This window comes from Mandrillus leucophaeus, unplaced genomic scaffold (assembly GCF_000951045.1).
Source record: "Mandrillus leucophaeus isolate KB7577 unplaced genomic scaffold, Mleu.le_1.0 Scaffold41, whole genome shotgun sequence".
Lineage (NCBI taxonomy): Eukaryota > Metazoa > Chordata > Mammalia > Primates > Cercopithecidae > Mandrillus > Mandrillus leucophaeus.
In genome coordinates, this window is record NW_012104365.1 from 1,348,603 (window position 1) to 1,363,367 (window position 14,765).

Here is a 14,765-nt window from a genome sequence, read left to right on the forward strand (position 1 = left end):
CTTCTCCTGTTCTTCCCCCTTCTCCTGTTCCTCCCCTTCTGTTCCCCCTTCTCCTGTTCCCCCTTCTGTTCCTCCCCCTTCTCCTGTCTGTTCCTCCTCCTCCCCCTCTCTGTTCCTCCCCTTCCTATTCTTTTCCCTCTTCCCTTCCCCCTCCTCCTCTCAACTTACCCCTCTTCCTCCCTGTCCTGCTCCCTCTTCCCAGCTAATCATATTGAGACTATACCTCGTGATAGACACTTTGGGTAGCTCTCTTAGCTCATGTCACACCATCCCTGGGGAAGGGTACCCCATTGTACAGGTGGGTACACAGAAGAGGGGAGAGATGCCCCCACTACAATGTGTTGGGAGCAGAATTTGGATCTGAGTCCAGCTCCCCCATCGCCTGCAGGAAGGATCTGGGCTCCTACGGTGTCAGGGGGCAACTGCCTCTTCATAGCAAAGCTTCATTCGTTCAGTTCCTGGCTCTGTGCTATTACCCCTGTCTCTGAGGGTCAGAGGGGCGACTTCCCGTGCCTGAATTCAGATGGTTATGGAGTGGTGGTCCTGGCTCAGACCTACGGCTGTCTTTCTTGCCAGCAGCACTTCTCTCTTTGGGGATTTTCCCCCCAGAGGACGCTGCAGTGCCTGGAGACATTCTGGTTGTTATAACTGGGCTGGAGGGTGCTTCTGGCCTCTAGCATGTAGCTGTCAGGGATGTGGCAAAACCTCTTACCATGCACAGCACAGCCCCCACCACAGAGAATTGTGTGGTCCCGAATGTCACCGGCCCTGCTCTGGGCCCCTGCCAAGCTGACCCTGTGTTCCTGCACCTCAGCCAGCAACAGACATACCTGCAGCAGCCGGCGTTGGGGCTACAGGTGAGCCTAGGTCCTCGACCTCCCCATCTGTCTGCCACCTGGGCTTGGGCCTGGAAAAAAGGTGCACCAAGGGTCCCTGGCTTCAGCATTTTTTGTTTTCAGGTTGCATATCAGACTCCTTGTCTTCTGAGGTTCCTTGGGGCTTGGCTCCAGGCAGCCTCCCTGATCTAAGACTTCAGCAGCTGCCTCAGGACTCTGCATGGCCAAGGTCCCCTCTGCCCCATGTCACCAAGGTCATCGTGGTAGCAGTGGAAGCAGGGGAAGGAGAAGAGAGGGCCCTAAGAAAAACTCCAGTCCCGCTCGTTCCTGGAACTTGCCGAAGGCCAGGAAAAGTTGCTGCCATTGTGGGTTCTGTAGATGGGATTTAGGGCTTTGGTTCAGGTGGTTTCTGCCAGGCTCTGGCCAGATGCCAGCCTACGCAGTGTTCTGGCAGTGCTGAGTGACACATCTCGGGCACGGAGAGGAGCACGCACCTGTCCCTGAACAGAGGGGAGGCTTGTTGGGGGCCAGCACTTGATCTACTGAGCCAGACACTCAGACCCTGGGCTGCCCTCCTCACCCCCACCCCTGCCCCAACTCTGCCTCCTGCACATCTATATTTAAAAATGTTTACAGATAATAATGGTGTTCAGCCCCAAAACGCAGACAGGAGCTTCCTGACAATTGCAGTGCTGTGCTGGGTTGGAGGTGTTCTCAGGGAGCGGAGCTGGTCCCCAGGAGCAAGTGAGAGCGCCAGGGCTGTGGGGGCTCTTTGCCAATCTTGACCTTTCAGGGAGGTTTGAGAGAAAGACTCCAGAAGCCCGCGGGGAGAGCAGGGGTTCTGGGGAAGACGAAGAAGCCCTTCGTCCAGGATCCCTCTGTGACCATAAGGTGAGTTGCTTTGCCCCACGTCTCTGGTGAGGCAGAGGGCAGGGACTCTGTTTAGGGAGCAGGCTTCTTAAAGGCAAAGAGTTTGCAAATTCTAGCAGCAGCAGGGCCCCAGGAGAATGACTGGTTTTTTTTTTTTTTTTTTTTTCCTTGAATCAGGTGACTGCATTTGGAGGCTGGGGTGAGGCGTGGGGGCTGCCCCTCTTGGAGCCACAGATGGGTCATTTTTATGTGTCTAAGGGATCAGACCAGGATCAGCCCTGGGTTTCTGCCACAGAGTCCAGAAAGAGCCACGAAGGTCTTTTGTTTGCATGTGAATGTTATTTTAACCTATTACTTCTGGGCTAAAAATAAAAATTCCACTCGGATGCCTTTTTGTCTCTAGATTGTAAGATCGTTTCCAGGAAATAATAGATTGTCATTGATGTGCATTTTGACTGCATGGTGTCCTATTCCTAAGCCAGGTTTTGTAAAAATTCAAAGTAGAGGCGGTTTCCCACGGTGGAGGTTGATGCCTTCATTTACTGCCAGGAACATATGTTCCACTATCAGAAGCCATTGTCCCGCCGGGATCGCCACCACTGAGCTCTGGGTGGGAGTGCGGGTGTGGGTGAGGGAGAGGGCACACTTGGCTTTTGTGTGGTTGTACATTTAGTATCACTTGTGGACTTTTGGTTCTGAAAAATGGTTTGCCAGTACAGTTGGATGTCTGTAGTTGGGGGCCCATGAAGGAGACGGAGAAGTGAATTCTAAGTGTTAATATGGGTCATGGTTAAGTTCTTGGAAGCAACATTGGTTTCCAAAGGTGCCTGCTGTGTTTTTAAGCTGCAAAGTTTTATTTTATTTTTTGACCCAGTGGAAAATGGCAATTCAGGATCCCAAGGACTTCAGCAGAGGTTGTCTGAATGTTAAACCCCCTTCCCTGAAATGCTTGCTTTCTTTTTAGAGGACAGGAAATATGGGAAATTAAGTCCTTTTGTGGAGTGTGGTTTGCGTGTTGTTCTTTGAGGAGGAATTACGGAATTATGCACATGCATAACGATGGTAACCACATACACAATCTAAGAATAACAAATCAGAAAAATCCATGGTGAGGTTCATTCAGAAATAATCAAGAGTATATTGTTTAACTAAGGAGAGGATCAGAGGAACGCAGTCCCGGAGCCACCATTTCGGCTGTCACCTAGGTGCAACTCTCAGCAGAAGTAAGCATTCCCACTAAGATGTTCTGCAAATTTACTGCTGTTTAATCTCACAACTTTTACACCACAAGCTGAAATAATAGGCCAGTATGAAAATGCGCTCTTTCTTTCCCATACATTTTCTTCCGTTCCTGAGCCAAGCCCATAGGTAGCTTGGTAGTTTGCAATTCTCTGTCTACACGAAATAGATACAGATGATTTTTTCCTGTATGTTTTGGGTATTAACTCTTTGGTTGCCAAGCTGTTAAACCCTGAGTCTATATTATACACCTTCAGGCTGTGGCTTACAGGGCTTCAACACGTCGTCGTTATATAATACAGTAGTTTTGCTTGTGGGGTGACTGTTCATATCGTGTATGCTCAGAAATTCTATTTTTAAAGTATAAAATACCACTCTTCAGAGCAGCCTGCTCACTCCTGCCTCCCCGGGAGCCACACGCTTTGCACTGTGGAGTTGTTGGCATGAAGGCACATGACATATGGACGGGAGCGCGTTCCTCCTGTCTAGGGCCTCTTAGGACCCGAGGAGTGGCTGGAGGCAGTTTCTCTCCAGTCCTGAGGTTGATGATCCGGAGCTCTTGGTGCTGAGCCTGTGCTGCTATTTTTAGCTTCCTTTCTTCCTTGCATCTTGACATAATTCGACATGTCGCAGCTGAATCTCATCTATTTGCGGCGCTTACTGTGTTTTGTAATCTGTGTTTTGTGGGGCAGAAATATGCTCCTTGCTGGAGCATATTATATCGTTGTTATTTGGGGAAAGTTATGATACTATCAATTAACTTTAAAAGATGCAGAACACAATCGATCCTTTGATTTTCTTTCTACTGCTAATTTCCTGGCCGGGAGCACCTGGAGGGTAGGCGCTGTTCCTCCTCCTGCTGGACCAGAAGGCAGCAAGCAGTGACTCTCACATCTTGGGAACCTGTATCAGAAGCACCTGGAGGGGCTGTTACAAAGGCGATTGATTGCAGCCCCACTGGCAGAGTTTCTGAGTTAGCAGGTCTGGGTGGGTGCGGCGGAGGGAGGTGGGGGGCAAGTAATCTGCATCTCTCACAAGTTCCCAGGTGATGCTGACGCCAGTCCAGCACTGCACTTTGAATCACAGATGGAGATCATGGCGGAGGGTTGGTAAATATTTAGGGGGTGGACGATGCCTACGTCCAGAGAGCCAATTTAAGAAATATACAGATGGTGGAGCAGGAGATTTTCAGTTGTTGTGTATCCTGTCCACGCGGTTGAAGATGGACTTGATTGAAAAAGAAATTAAAGTTGAAATAAAATTAGCTGACTGAGAGGATGGCTCCTGACAGTGTCCGATGCTGTGATGTTATTTAGGGAGGATGAAGCATCACGACTCAGACAACTTACTTTGAGATGGCCAACAGCACACACAGACATAAGTGAAGTGCATGTGCATGCACGCACACGAAACTCAGCAAAATATTAATTGCTGAAACAATGGGTGTTCATACTATTCTAAATTCATACTATTTCTATTTCTAATACTTTTCTGTATAATAAACATCATATTAACATGGTAAACACAATAATAGGGCTTAGGACAGCTTTTCTTGTGTGTGTACATGATAGTGAGTAAATCAAGATCACCCACATGTTCACAGCTGTGTTGCTCTGGGTGGCGTGGGCACTGGCACTATATTAGTCCATTTTCACACTGCTGATAAAGACATACCCAAGACTGGGTAATGTATAAAGAAAAAGAGGCTTAATGGACTCACATTAAGCCTCTGGGGAGCCCTCACAATCATGGCAGAAGGTGAAAGGCATGTCTTACATGGCAGCAGACAAGAGAATGAGGACAAAGCGAAAGGGGTTTCCCCTTATAAAACCATCAGATCTCATGAGACTTATTCACTACCACAAGAATAGTATGAGGGAGACTGCCCCCATGATTCCATTACCTCCTGTTGGCTCCCTCCTACAACATGTGGGAACTATGGGAGCTACAATTCAAGAAGAGATTTGGGTGGGGACATAGCCAAACTATATCAGGCGCACGCATTGCTTTTGGGAGTTCTCATTTCCTTCCATTCTCCCTGATCCTTTATCTCCTTGTTCTTTCCTCCTTTCCCTTCCCTTCTCTTTCACTCCCTCCTTCCTGGTTTCCCTCTCTTCTGCTCTCCCGCCCTCCTTCCTTCTTCGTGTCCCCACCTCCTATCTTCTGGTGTTTCTGGGTCAGAGGACTCTGGTCCAGAGGACTCTGGTCCAGAAGGGTTCCGTGTGGGGATGTGTTGTGCTGAACCCCATTAACCTCAGTAGGGAAGGTACCAGGTTCAAGAGGCCAAAGAAGAGACCTGGAGCCAGCAAACGAGACGTGCAGTTTTATTAGGGACTTACATGCAGGGGAGATTGTCCAGTGGTGGCAGGCTGGACAGGAGAACTGCTTTAATGTTCAGAAATGGTCCAGCGGCAGCAGATTGGACAACATATCCACCTTCCTACAGTCTGGTGGCAGCAGACAGGGCAAGAAACGTCATGCAAACATCATGCAGTGTATACAGCATTTTCACTTAGCACCCACCCCTAACAACCTCCACCTGGCAACCTTCATGTAACCCAAGCTTGTCCAACGCGAGGCCTGTGGGTCTCACGCAGCCCAGGATGGCTTTGAATGCGGCCCAACACAAATTTGTAAACTTTCTTAAAGTGTTATGAGATTTTTTTTTTTTTTAGCTAATCAACTATCATTAGTGTTAGTGTATTTTATGTCTGGCCCAAGACAATTCTTCTTTTTCTAATGTGGCCCAAGGAAGCCAAAAGATTGGACACCCCTGATAGTAACCCAAACCTCAGGGCCTCAATCCCCTGTACGGCCCGTGTTCCACAGGACAGGACGGAGGCTCAGATGTTCATCACAGATAGGAACAGATCTCTGGGTGGGCCACTCCCGGATTCCCTAGTTTGGAACACACATTCAGGTGCATCTGTCATACAATGTCATTCTAAGGGTGTGCTTAAAATATTGATGTCAGGTGTGTTTACCCTACAGGATGCTGTGGCATCTGCCCAGGAAAAAGTTGAATCATGTGCCAGTTATCATTTTCCCAGGGTTTTCAGGCTGCCACCTTGTTTTTTAAATAAAGTTCTATTGGAACACACACCCATTTACTTACACACTTCTCTGGCTGTTTTCCAACAGAGTAGCTGAGGCAGAGACCATAGGTCCACACAACTGAAAATATTTACTTCTGGCCCATTGCAGAAAAAGTTTGCCCATCCTAATTTGTTTCTGTGGGCTGGTTGTCTTGGAGATTCCACACATACACATATGTGCACACGTGCATACATACATACTCATACTAAAGACATGCAGCAACATGTTAAGAGTTGTGGAGTCTAGAGTACATGTGATTGTTCATTATACTATATTTTCCTACTTTTTCACATGTCCAAAAAATTTGTAAAATATTTTGATGACTGTGGCAGTGACCACTCCAAGGTCTCTAAAGGAATGCCACAGGGCTCCATCCCAGGTTCTGAGTCTTCAACGTTTGCCTCACCCACTTGGCAGGTTAATCGAATGGGTAGATGACACAAATCAATAAAAGCATTAACAAAGCGTCCCATATACTCAAGAGCCAAACAGATAACAGACTGTTAGGGAGGCTGAGACAACAAGGAGAAGTTTAATGTTCATAAGCTTCAGGCATGCAGCTCAGATTTACAAACATCTTTGCCCAGGTCCTGCAGGGAGCAGACTCTGATAGAAATCAGGCCTCTGGGCTGGGCATGGTGGCTCACCCCTGTAATCTCAGCACTTTGGGAGGCCGAGGCGGGCGGATCATCTGAGGTCAGGAGTTCAAGACCAGCCTGATCAACATGGTGAAACCCTGTCTCTAGTAAAAATACAAAATTAGCTGCGAGTGGTGGCACATGCCTTTAATCCCAGCTACTCGGGAGGCTGAGGCAGGAGAATCATTTGAACCCAGGGGGCAGAGGTTGCGGTGAGCCGAGATCACGCCATTGTGCTCCAGACTGGGCAACAAGAGCGAAACTCCGTCTCAAAAAAAAGAAAAGAAAAAAAAAAAGAAAAAAAAGAATCAGGCCTTTTGGCCAGACACGGTGGCTCACGCCTGTAATCCCAGCACTTCGGGAGACCAAGGCAGGCAGATCACTTGAGGCCAGGAGTTCGAGGCCAGCCTGGCCAACATGGCGAAACTCCGTCTCTACTAAAAATACAGAAATTAGCTGGGTGTGGTAGCACGCACCTGTAGTCCCAGCTGCTCAAGAGGCTGAAGCAGGAGAATCACTCAAACCCAGGAGACAGAGGTTGCCATGAGCCAAGATCATGGCACTGCACTCCAGCCTGGGCAACAGAGTTTCAAAAAAAGGAAAAGAAATCAGGCCTCTTAACGGAACCAAAGTCTGTGGTGTCCCTAGAGTGTGTGCAAACTGTTCCAGCCACTGGAACATCAGTGTGCAAAGCCTCCTGGAGCTTGCATGCTAGTGGGGGAGGACAATGAATGGCACCTGTAACCAGTAGGGGATCGTCCTGCATGTTAATAATAAGTGTTGTGGGAAATGAACAGGAGAAGTAGGGTGAGGGAAGAGAAGGTATAAATGTGGTGGGCGGTAGACAGTTGAGTATTACATGGAGTGTCAGGATTGGCATCATTACAGAGGTGACATTTGAGCAAAGCCGTGAAGGCGGTGAGGAAGTGAGCCATGTGGCTATCTGAGGCAAGAGCCTTCGGGGCAAAGAGAACCTTCAGTGAAGATGCCCTGAGTAAGAGCCTACCTGGTGGGTTCCAGGAACAGGGAGGAGGAGCCTGTGGTGGCTGGAGTCACGTGAGATTGCTGGGGAGGGAGACGGGAGAGAAGTAGGGACATCGTAGGGAGGGGCCTCTGCCAGCCTTTGGGCTTTTGCTCCGAGTGTGATGGTGGGGGCGGGGGGGCATTGGAGGGTTTGAGATTTAATTATGATTCATCAGATAACTTGAGAACTGACTAGTGCCCAGGGGGCTGACCAGCCTAGCAGTCATTGCTGCAATCCAGGCGGGAGATGATGCTGACTGGCCACAGTGAAGGTGTGGACGTGGGCACTTCTAGAAGGTGGAACGATGCAGTTGGCTGAGGGAGCAGATGGGGAAACAGGGACAGTGGAGTTTCAAGGGAGGACTCTCAGGTTCTGTCCTGAGTACCAGAAGGATAGAGCGTTGGTCCTGGCCTATGAGGGGAAGGCCATGGTGGAGCAGGTTTCAGGGAGAGAGCAGTTCCATTTTGGCTACAGTGAATTTGGAGCATCTATTTGACATCCGTGCAAAGATGACAAATTGGCAATTGGCTGCACAACTCTGTGCTTGGGAGAGAGGTTTGGGCTGGAGCTGTGCATTTGGGAGGCCGCAGCTGAGTAGAAGCTGAATGTGAGCTAATGCGCTCTCTCCCTAACTTAGTCATTTGTCTGCCACCTGTGGTCTAATTTGCCAAATACTTTCTTTTAAACCAGGCCTTTTTTTTTTTTTAATTTAAAGTAATTTTAAAAGGATATCTCTATGTTGCACTTTTAAGTAGAAATCCAATATTGCTTACCTTTGATAAAAGGTAACCATGAAATAAAACAATGACAACAAAACAACATTTAGTTCAAGTTAGGCATAGTCTCTCACTAAGGATTTCGAGCCAGAGGGTCCTCTGTATTATCCAAACACAGAGATCAGCAAGTGTCAGATGCCAGGGTCATCATAATGCCAAACTAACACTCTCCTCTTGAAGTTCTTGGAAGATGGGAGGGAAATTGACAAGAAATTAGCTTCTGTTGCTTTGTCCTGGGTCCATGAATCCCTTGAAGTCACCTTCTTACCCTCTTATGTGCCTGGCCCTTGGGGAGATGATGAGCTGAGCAGCCGTTATAGTGGATAAAAGAAGGAAGCTTGGGGTCCAACTTGACCCTCTGCTGGACGTTGGGTTTGCTTTAGGACCGTGTGTTTTCTGAAAGGCAAACTGCAATTTGCAAGAACGCATAGGGGGGCAATGGCTATTTATTCTAGAACAGACTTGGGGGATGACAACCTTGAAAGAAAGGATGGGATTTTTCCTGCATCGTTCTAGGATGTGGCCCTGCAGCCAGCTGGGAGAGATAAAAGGATACCAGTGAGTTGGTTTCACTTCCCTCTGGGCACAGGCTTTGTCTCTGAGAATTCTCATTAGGGCTCATATTTTTAAAATTAAGTAGTCTGCTCCTGAATAATATCTTTCTTTGGGGCTGTTTCTTTTTTCAGTTTGTATGTTGGGGTCCCTTTTTGACATTACAGGCTTTCCTCAAATGCCTGGTGAGCCAGGATTGACCTTGTTCATTGCAGAATGAAGCAGCAAAGAGCTGGTGTGTGCTCACGGTGTATTTCAGCTGGTGGGTTTTGCTTCAGGTTGCCCAGGCCTGGAGGTGGCCTTGGTGCTGAGGGGCCTTTGCAGAACCTTCTCTTTGTGGCTGGTCTGGAGACAGGCAAGGATACTCCTGTACTTTTTGCCTGGAGATGGGAGTTGTCCATGTTATCTGCAATCTACCCGGGGATGATGGTGAGGGAGGGAGTCTGCTGTCATAGGAAGCATGTAAACAGACTCAGGCTTCTCTCAGCACGAGAAGGGATTTTGGATCTCTGAGGTCCTTCCTACTGTGAGTTTGCAGTTTCCCTCCACAACCTCATCCGCAGGAATCCAGAAGTGTCTGACGCCTTCCCTGGGCTGGGAGCCCCTGGAGAGGAGGATCTGCTGAGCTCTTATGACATTGTGCCCACAATTACGCAGGCATTTGGGAGATGCTCTGAAAATGCCGGATGAAGGGCTGTGAGGATGAAAGAATCTGCTGCTGAACACAAACTGCTGGGCTCCAGGCTACTGAGTCCGACTCATTCCATGGCCCAGCATGTCCCATGGCTCGGCATGTCCTGTGGCTCAGCATGTCTCATGGCTCAGCATGTCCCGTAGCTCAGCTCTCACTCCTTTGCTTCTGCGGGTCCCTTGGTCTGGCGTGTCCTGCCCACTTTTCCTGAGTTCTCTGAATTCTACTTGTGCCTCCAGGGCCCCCTCTTTCATGAAACCTTGACTCACCACCTCCACCTCTTTCCCCACCTCACCCACCTCTGGCTACTCTGCCACTGTCCTGCTCTTGGGACCCTGCACCCCCCTCCTGCTGGGTCCCTGATTCTGCCCTGCAGTGCTGTGGCCCCCTTCCTGCCCAGCAGCTGGGAAGGCATCCTGAAATGCATATCAGACTTTGCCCTGTCCCTGCCTCCCATTGCCCCTGGACCACAGCCTCTGAGATCCTGCCTGCCTTCCTCATCTTGTCTTCCATTCCTGGGGAACAGTGGCCACATAGCCAGGTGGCTGGCAGCATGGACTTGGGAGACCCTACCAGCCTGGGTTTGAACCCTGGCTCTACCGCATGCTTGCTTTATGACTTAGTTCCTCATTTTCCCCAGCTGTAAGATGGTGGTGGTGAAAGGACCTGCCTGGTAGGGTTGTTCTGAACGTTGAGATATTCAAGTGCTGAGAATACCACCCAGCACAAGGTTGGTGAATGCTCCAGGAGGGTTCACTGCCGCCATGGCCATTTTCCTGTTGATCCTGGAGTTCCGGCCACTCTAGCCTCTGCTCACGTTGCTGGAACTTGTCAGACCATCTCCCACCTCAAGGTCATTGCCTCTGCCATGCCGTCTCAGGACACTTGTCCCCTGCCTTACCATTTGGTCAGCCCATTATCTTTTGGGGCTCAGGTTGAATGTCACCTGCTGAGAGCAGCCCTCTCTGACCGTCCTTTTAGAGTGGCTTCCCCACCTCACATTCCCCATCACAGTCTGGCCTGATGGTGTCTGCTGGTGGGTTCTGCTTCGCCCAACCAGAACTTGCCCATCATGAGGGGGCAGCCTTGCCTGTTGTCCCCTGCACTGCATCAACACTGCCTGGACCAGAGGCCCTTGGTAACTGCCAGTTGGCTGAATGAATGCAGGAATGAAGCATGAATAATGCAAAGATGCTGAACCATGATATGAGGGACTCTTTCATTCATGTGGCATGGGGGTGAGCTCCACCCCATACCTAACTTTTACTATGTGAGGGTTTTCCTTCTGAATTTATAAGGTGCCCACCTTAAAGACAGGAATTCAGCTCGTATCTTTTAATAGACCCTGCAAGGTATCCAGTTCCTAGGACACAGCATTTTGTTGGTTATTGAGTGAGACTGAAAGGGAATGAGATGAGTGGCCAAGAGCATAGAGCTGGGGCCTAACTGCACACATGTGGTCTTGGCCCCTAGTATTTATTAGCCAAGTGTCTTGGCCAACTTCATTTTATGCCACAATACCTCAGTCTCCTCAACTATACAATGGGAGTAATAATAATACCTTTTCTAGAGTTAGAGGGAGGATTAAATAACTCAGTTATGTTTAAAGTCCTGAAACAGTGCCAGTGCCCACCACATTACATTTCTACGTAAATGTGAACTGCCTTGATGATGGTGATGATGATGGTGGTGATTGTGATGATGATGGTGATGATGGTGGTGATTGTGATGATGATGGTGATGATGATGGTGGTGATTGTGATGATGGTGGTGGTAATGGTGATGGTGGTGGTGATGATGAGGATGATGGTGATTGTGATGATGGTGGTGATTGTGATAATGGTGGTGATGGTGATGGTGATGATGATAGTGGTGATTGTGATGATGGTAGTGATAGTGGTGATGATGGTGATAGTGGTGATGATGATCATGGCGATGGTGGTGATGATGATGGTGATGATGGTGGTGATGGTGGTGATGATGGTGATAGTGGTGATGATGCTGGTGATAGTGGTGATGATGGTGATAGTGGTGATGATGATCATGGTGGTGATGGTGATGATGGTGGTGATGATGGTGGTGGTGGTGGTGATGATGGTGGTGGCGGTGATGATGGTGGTGATGGTGATGATGGTGGCGCTAGTGGTGATGATGGTGATGGTGGTGGTGGTGATGATGACGGTGGTGATTGTGATGATGGTGGTGATAGTGGTGATGATGGTGGTGCTAGTGGTGATGATGGTGATAGTGGTGATGATGATCATGGTGATGGTGGTGATGATGATGGTGGTGGTGATGATGGTAGTGATTGTGACGATGGTGGTGCTGGTGGTGATGATGGTGGTAGTGGTGATGATGGTGATAGTGGTGATGATGATGGTGCTGGTGATGATGGTGGTGATTGTGATGATGGTGGTGATAGTGGTGATGATGGTGATAGTGGTGATGATGATGGTGGTGACTGTGATGATGGTGGTGATAGTAGTGATGATGGTGGTGATAGTGGTGATGATCATGGTGGTGATGGTGGTGATGATGGTGGTGGTGATTGTGATGGTGGTGATTGTGGTGATGAGGGTGATGTTGTTACCTTGAAGTAGTTTTCAAAAAGTGGAATAGAATGGAATTAAAGAGAACACTACTGAGTTAATAAGAAGAAAGGTAGGGCACAGGAAGTGTTTGCTAGCAAATGGAAGAATCTAGCTTATTCCAGTATCAGTTGAATGCAGCAGACTCATGAACTTTACCGAAACCAAAATTTACTGAAACTGATGAGAGGATCATGATTTCCCAGAGTGTGGACTGAAGCCTCCAGGAGGTGTCAGAGATGATTTTGGAGTAGTGCTTTTCACACCCTCTGTAAAATAGGGCCCATTTTAAAAATTTTCAATCTGTTGCAAACTGATAATTTCATTAATGTGTAGAGAAACATTTTCACACTTCACCCCTAAGAGAAGAAGGTTTGTGGACTGGTACCTGGAACAGATACTTATCTTGTAGCTGCCAGCAAGAAACACTTTCCAGATGGGCACTGTAGCAGGACACTGCTAGGACACGCTTTGAGTAGTGCTGTTTCAGAAGAAAATCACATCACGTGGGGCTTTGAATTTCACAGAATCCTGTGGTCTGCTGGATGCTCCCCTGTGAATTATCTTTCAGTTGTGTGGTTGTATATGGAGGAGAAAGTTGTAGTTTGTGGCTCATGCATCACTGACTGGTGATATTGGATGATTTCTCTTTTCTAACAAGCAGAGAGCAGCCTCAGGCACAGAACCCTTGATGGGCACAATGTCTTGCCAGAATGGAATTACACTGACTTGTTTCCGTTGCAATTTATTTTGTGGCCACTTAATATTTTTGGATATTTATTCTGATTTTCCTATTAGAGCCAAGATGTAAAGTTTCTTTAATAGATCATTTAGGGGCAAAAAGTGAGTTGCCTTAAAACATAATGTACATTATCATGCAGCTACGTGTGCATATATGACAAAAATCATGAAAGTGGTACAAGGCAAATTTGTAGAGGACTCTAGTGGAAGGCAGGATAGAGGAGTGAGAATAGACCAAATGGATGTTTGGGGTCATTTGGGACCATGTAAGCCCCTCCCCCTTATCCCTGGTGGACTAGCATTAAGGACATCCTCTTCTTCATCCCAAACATCTGCTTTATGGGAAACCACAGGACCATATTGTTGGTAGTACTGGAAAAGCCTAGTTGGCTTTATCTTCTGAATTCTGAGAATGTTGTCAGTGATCATGTTTCTTTCTTCACTGGAGTTGCTAGGAATTCCAGCATCCAATTTCGGTTCCAACCTCCAATCCCTGCATAGAACCCTACAGTATGTGTTTTGTGTATTGAAGCCATGGAATCATGTATTTTTCCTCCTTCATTTATTTTCTCCCTGGCCTTTTTTTTTATTTTGTCTTGTTTTTCTTAACTGCAGTTTCATTTTTGTAAGCTGTCTTACATCATTGTTTGGAACACAGTGGGGGTAATTCATAAATGCTGAATAAATAAATAATGACGAAACTTTTTCTTCAAACTGCGAGATTAGGGCCACTCCATTGTTAGAGTTATTTTAATGTGATCGGGACAAAGAGGCCAAGAGTGTTGTAGGAAGTAAGCTTTGTTCTCGCGGGCTTGGGCTGGGCGATGCTGTGGTTGTTGGGAACGCTAATTTCTGTTATTTGGTGGTGCTCATATCTCAGGCCTCTGTTTGAGAAACAACATAGATTCCTCCAAGGCACATATTTGCATCCTGTGTGGGCCGAGGTGCCTGGCTTCATTCTTTCTCCAGATACCCACACTATCTCATGGGTATTTTTAAATGCATATCTTGAGAGCCAACTTCTCTGCTGTGTGCAGGCTTTTCATGATGCCAGGAGAGTTGCCATGTGGATTTGCAGGGGCTGAGGGCAGAAACAAGGCACGGGCAGCATCAGCTCAATGGGTAGGACCCACTGTCCTTTCAGCCCTTGGTGGGGTGGCCTTGGAGGAAGGGTCAGTCTCCAAGCGGGGCAGAACTCAGTTCCAGGTTGGCCAGAAGGCCAAATGGACTGTGGGGTAGGTCTGAGGTTGGGTAGTGGGGTAACCCAGAAGCGGGAAGATGGTGTGTCAAACGTAGAGTGGGACAGAGATGGCAGGGGCTGGGGAGTTGTTGGGTCCTGCGTTTTTTCACACTTGTGTGGGGATCTTGAGGAGTTTTGTAGAGGTGCCACAGGGTCTGCCTGTTGAGGAGCAAACCAAGCTGACTGGGTTACAGGTGCCATCCACTGTCCCTTCCCATCTGATTGGTTTGGATACTAGGATGTTGCATGGATTTGCCTGGAGTTCAGACATAGCCAGTGAAACAATTTTGAACCCCCTGCAGTAGTCCAGCCCCTCATTTGGCACTAAAGGAAACTGAGACCTTGCCAGGGATCTCAAAGTGGTAATCCCTCATCCTCTTGCAAAGTTCCAGGGGAGGGCACCACCCTCCACCTAGCTACTGAGGCCAGAAACCTGGGCATTCACCTGCCCCTTCCATTTTCCTCCTCATCCCC

At 48.2% G+C, this 14,765-nt stretch overlaps 1 protein-coding gene across 3 annotated transcripts in view; it reads left to right on the plus strand.

The window, feature by feature from the left end:
- The window catches only part of PHACTR3 (phosphatase and actin regulator 3), a 278,863-nt gene that overhangs the window by 100,534 nt on the left and 163,564 nt on the right, over nucleotides 1-14,765 (plus strand). The window contains exon 1 of one of the 3 annotated variants that reach the window (XM_011992332.1): nucleotides 1,621-1,727. The exons of the other annotated variants lie outside the window; for them this stretch is intronic. The gene's annotated coding sequence lies outside the window, so the exon portion shown is untranslated. Of the gene's footprint in view, nucleotides 1-1,620; nucleotides 1,728-14,765 lie in introns of those variants that run through there. 3 annotated transcript variants of the gene reach the window in all.